This window comes from Peromyscus eremicus, chromosome 13, assembly GCF_949786415.1.
Source record: "Peromyscus eremicus chromosome 13, PerEre_H2_v1, whole genome shotgun sequence".
NCBI lineage: Eukaryota > Metazoa > Chordata > Mammalia > Rodentia > Cricetidae > Peromyscus > Peromyscus eremicus.
Genome location: NC_081429.1, coordinates 60,338,519 through 60,344,518, shown reverse-complemented (window position 1 = coordinate 60,344,518; position 6,000 = coordinate 60,338,519).

Genomic DNA, 6,000 nt, shown 5'->3' with positions numbered 1-6,000 from the left:
TGCCACAGCATGTATGTAGAATTCAGAGGACAGCTCACAGGAGCCAGTGTAGCATGAATTATTAGAAGGTCTTATTAATAAAAACAAATCTGGAGCCAGATATTAGGGTGAACGCTGAAAGATCAGAGAAACAGAACCGAACCAGCCACAGCTAACCTCACCTCGCCAGTTCCTCAGCTGATCCTGTTTCCTCAAACTGGAAGCCTCTGAGTCCTTATCCAAATGGATCTCAGCTGAACTGCTACTAAAAGCCTAAAAGTTTAACAAGGCTCTAGTTCCTGGTCCTCACACCTTATATACCTTTCTGCTTCCTGCCATCACTTCCTGGGATTAAAGGCGTGTGTCACCATGCCTGGTTGTTTCCAGTGTGGCTTTGAACTCAGAGAGATCTGGATGGATCTGTGCTTCCGGAATGCTAGGATTAAAGGTGTGTGTGCCACCATTTTCTGGCCTCTGTGTCTATCTAGTGGCTGTTCTGTTCTCTGACCCCAGATAAGTTTATTAGGGCGCACAATATTTTGGGGAACACAATATCACCACAAGTCAGTTCTCTCCTTCCACTGCGTGAGTCCCGAGGATCAAACTCAGGTGGCCAGGCTTGGAAGCAGGCACCTTTACCAGCTGAGCCAGCTCACTGGCCCAAGTCTGCACTTTTTATGACCTGTTAAGAAATATAGAATTTCTTCCCACATGCTCAAGCCTCCCAAATCTCAGTTATATTCTTACTTTCACACTATTCCTGGGTCTATTTAGTACTTTTTTACTAACTCTCTTCTTTAAATCAACTTTAACTTGCCTCACTTAAAAATGTTATTATAGAATACTTTATGACTTTAAAAATAATGTATTGGTATGCATAAATGATGGTATATAGGGAATATGAGAAGGAATACTTGGAAGTAAAGCATCATTGACCTTATGAACAAAACCCTTCCTGGTTCCCATGCTCTGTTTATATGCCCCCTGCCTGGGTCATCTCCTTCTGTCCTGCACCTGTCTTCATCAGTCTGGATTTCATATTCCTTATTCGGCTGCTTTTTGAAGAATTATCAACTGTCTGTATCTAGGCTTGCCTGATTTTGATGTATCTTGAATCCTCCTCCATAGACTCTCGTGATACTCGGTGTGGTGGCGCTGAGCCAGGGATTCTGTGGCTGAGGGTGATTCTGCTATCACAGCCCAGCCTGGGGAAGCGATGGTCATCTCCCAGGGTAAGTTCTCCCAAGAACATGCTGTTCTAAAAATAGCAAAATCGGTCCCCTGCCCCATCTCTGTCCTCCTGTCTTGTCGTGGAGTCCCTGGCATTGGAACATGTTCTGACTTCGATGCCACCCACTGTGTAGAGACAGCACCAAAGGGGCTCTCACCAGAGGCCAGACAGACAGAACCATTGATTTTGGACTTTCAGCTTCCAAAACTGTGCAAAATGTTTCCAAAAATTTGCAATACCCCATACCCCATACCCCTTTTTAAACAAAGTGCCAACTTCAGGCATTTGTGTAGCAACAAAAGGTCCTCATCAGTATACTGTTTACCTTTGGATTTGAGCTTTAGATTTTGATTCCGAACAGAAAGGTCTATATACGCCTACAGATAATTGTCATAGTCTCAGAAGACAGAGCTCCAGGACCTAGATTAAAGCAGGCAGAGCAGGAAAGGGTGAATACAGCTATTTCAAGGTAGAATTGCTGAAACTAAGTGACTATTCAAAAGAAATGGATTTTATAAAATCAGATTTTCTTTAGAAATTGGTGTTGTAAGCCAGGTGAGGTGGCGCACACCTTTAATCCTAGCACTGGGGAGACAGAGGCAGATGGATCTCTGCGAGTTCAAGGCCAGCCTGGGCTACGGAGTGAGTTCCAGGAAAGGCTCCAAAGCCATACAAAGAGAAAAAAGAAAAAAAAGAAAGAAATTGGCCTGTATAACATTTCTAATATCAAAAATATTAAGACGTTATTTTATTTATTGACATATTTTGTGTTTTGACAGTTGCTTTCATGGTTCCCTGGGTTTGGGGGAATGAAAAGAACAAAGCCATGGGCTTTTTCCCTGTGAAGCACATTTTGTGCCTTTAAAGACAAGTAAAGAAGGTGACGTTGTCTGCTCTGCAGTGGCTTTTAGGGTGTGGTATCTTATGACCCAACTGTGTAGCTTATATGCAGATTGTGGTTGTTTAGCTCTAAGATAAGTCTTTCTCTCCAGGCCATAATATATTGAATTTGCCTTTTGAATTTCACCACATCCAGCTTTGTTTTTAAATACAAATCTCATGGTCTTTTTGCAGACCGTCTATACAACATCACTATTATTTTCAGAGCATCTTTCTCAGAAAGCCCCGACAATTTGGGCGATATTTACAAACTGTAGTTAGTTAATTTAAGGTTGTCTACACTAAGAGAGTTTTTAACTTTAAAATAAGAGGTTGATTTAGCCAATTTTATTGAGACTAAAGTAATTAACTTGTAATTTGTGGTTGGCTCAAAAGAGTCACCCACTGGAAGGAGTATGATCTGGGTACTGCCCAAGCCCTCACACCAAATCTGATTGGGTGATTTGAGCAAAATAAAATGGTTTGGAAGAAGTAGTTTCCATCCAGAAAGCCATTTGTACCATACCAATTAGCCTTGCAAACCAGTTGGACTTGCTGGGTCAGAAAGCAGCCATGCAACAGGACTTAAAAAAATATAAAATGATCTCTTATGAAACGCCAGTGGAATATAATAATTGCCCTATTAATAGATCGACTTTAGAGAGCCAAAATATTCCCATGTTCCTCATAATTTAAACAACTCCTCTAGTAAAAACTGGTTACTCACTAAAGTTACAGACTGGAAAACCCAGCCATTGGAGATAAAATGCCTTAGATAAATTAGCAGTGTTCACCAGTGGTGACATTCCAGTAGATCCCAGTGGTTCTGCGTGCCAGTACTTGGCTGTGGGCCCCTTCGCCTTTCCAATTCAATTAGAGTAACATTCATTTAGTCCCATTCTGTAGAAGTGCTGTGCTAGGTATCCTGTTGGTGCCAGACTGCCTTCCCAGTGGGCCGGGCAGCATAGGAGGATCCCAACAGTTCAAAGCAGGGTTTCAAGCATCGCTGTGATGGGAAGACATCATTTGTCTTCCGAATGGTTAAACTGGGAGGAGGAGGGTATGGTTCACTCTGAACGGAGAGCATCCATTGCCCTGTCTTCTCCAGTGGAAACTTAGACGAACGTGCAGCTAAGTGCAGGGAAGGAGTTGGTGTTTTGGGGGAGTTTCACGGGTCTTCAAATCTATTTGACGTGATAAACAAAAACCCGTAACTGAATCTTAACAAGACATGAAGCATTCAGAGTTTAGAGGCCACGTCCATGGGTTGAAACACTTTTTTTTTTCTGCATCCGCATATGTGTACTAATTATTCCTGGAATTTTCCTCCCTGAGCAGATGGGAAATTTCTCTGACCAGAACAAGCTCATTTCTATCTGTACTTTAAAAATGTATAGTCTGGCACAATGGCTTACATCTGTACTCTCACCCTTGGGACTGAGGCAGGACAATTGCCATGAGTTCAAGGCCAGCCTAGGTTACACAATGAGAGGTCATGTCTTGAAAAACAAACAAAACATTGTTTGCGTCTCTTGATGGCTGCTGATGGAAATGGGGCAGGGAAGTCAAGAAGCAGCTAGAAAAGCCGACAAAAGGATTTTTTAAAATCCCACCTATTTGAATGTCTAAATCGTAACAGAAATCCATTTGTGAGTTATGACCTGTTTTTGGTACTGGAAGATAACACAGGTATAATTAAAGCTTCAAGCCTAGTTGTTGGGTGCTCTGTCCAGAGAGACGCTTTTAGGAGCTCAGGCACTATTTACCTTGTAAAAATCACCCTGGCTTTGTGCACTCATTTATATGACAGCTGTTAAAGCTATGATGTCTAGATCAGGCTACCACAAACACAAGCCCAGCGGAACTTCTCAACACCCAAGGTCTTGAAAGCATGCTTGGCCAGGAGGGGAGAGTAGGCGTTTACATTTCGTGGTGCTTCCTGGCCCTCTTCTTTTCTTTTCATTCTCCACGCCCCTCACCCACCCCCAATCTTCCCTCTTAGGCTATTCATGGAGACAGTCTCACTATATAGCTGAACCTCAAACTCATAGACATCCTCCTGCCTCATTATCCCAAGCCCTGGGATTGCCTTGTGAAGTATCTGGGCATGGAGGCACAGCTGTTTCTAAGCCTTTTCAACCCATTAAAACATGAAGCTTTGATTTATTTTTTTTCCTTCTAATGATCATTTAGCTGCTACTCCATAGATCAGGTCACAGCACTGCATTTTGAAACTAGAAACCTTAAAGCAAAAGAGGACATTTGGTGTTTTTCTATCTGGGGTTCCCTCTGTATGACACCATCTACACTCCTTCTTTGAACCCAAGTATGCCTAGGCAGGGCCCTGTTTACCTGTGAACTATGAAAACCATCTCGTCATGGCTTAGCAGTCAGGTATCCCAAACAGAGGAGCGTTACTGATGTTACCAAAGGGAGGGGCGTGGCTCAGGAAGGGAGAGGCGTTACCTGGGATCGCCAGACAAAAACTGCATCTCCACTCAGATCTGACCTCACCTCTGTTTCCCTGATCACAAATGGAGTCTGTGGATTCTAAGTTACTCATGGGCCCCCACTCTTGACCCTCACTCATCCTAGCTTCCCTCCCTACCCTATCAGACAACTGGGAAGGGTTTCTAGAATAAATGGAAACTTTAATCCATGGCTTCATGTCGAGTTCTAACGTTTAAACTTCTCTCTCAAACCAATCCCTTTTCAAAGGGAATGATGCCCAGGTGTTCCAGAAATTCCTATGTTTGTTTTCTCTTAATCCTGAAGAAAAGTGGTTTCTTTCTCTGTGAGATGAGGAAGATAATATGTAACTTATTGAATGTCTGTTGTATACCAGGCACTATCCTAGCACCTTATGTGCACTAATTTATTAAGTCTCATTTTGACCACATGATGTAAACGATGTTATTATCCCCATTGTACAGACAGCGAATCCAAGGAATGGAACACAAATCTGTTTGCATATGCACTTCCCTTTTCTATTAAAAAATGACAAAATAATCAATAAGCAAGACAAAAATTCTGTTTCTAATCAGACTTCATTGTTTACTCAATAAAAATAAAACACAATATGAAACAAGGAGAACGTGTATCATCCTTCAGGATCCTAGCACCGTGTTAAGTGTACCACTGTGCGTGACCCTGTGTTCAAGAACTCCTGAAATCCTCGCGGCTGTGGAGATAAAAGAGAGGTGGAAACTGTGTCCACAAGGTGGCGCTCATCCTTCCAAACAAAGGGTACCGGCGGGAACCCTTGGGACTGTGTTCCCAGCACAGCTGGAAGACTCAGGTGCTTGACTGCCTTTAGTTTCCCAGGCTGAGAGCTTTTCATTGAGGCAAGTTGAGAAGCAAGATCTCCTCAAGGGGCTCTACCTGTTCTGCTGAATGTGAGAACATGTTCGGGTGCCCAGGGCTCAGCTTCAAATCCAATTTGAACTGCAATTTCCTTCTGATCTCAGGCCTATCACTTACTAGTTGTATGACCTCAGGAAGGTCACTTAACCGTCCTACGGCCTCGGGTCCTCATCCATGAAACGGTGACAACCGTCAGACCCACCTCACTCCACGTCACACACTCACAGAGGACGCCTTCATGGCCTGTGAGGTAGCAACTTCTGCAGCAGGCTGTCACATACAGCTGTACTTTCTCTTGGCTCAGAGTGCACTGTTGAGGACGGCAACTTAGCTTCCTTCTTTAAACGAGTGTCTACGAGTTGTTAGCTGGTCGTGAGAGCCAGAGAGACTGGTTTTGTGTCTCCAGCCAGCTAGTCACAAGCTGAGGACCTAGGAGAGAAGGTAATGACAGCAAAGTAAAATTTGTAAAGTAAATAATTAAAAAATTCACAAAGGAAGGCAAAGCGGATGGTTCTGCCTGGTCGGGGGTCCGGAAGGTGTCTAAGAGT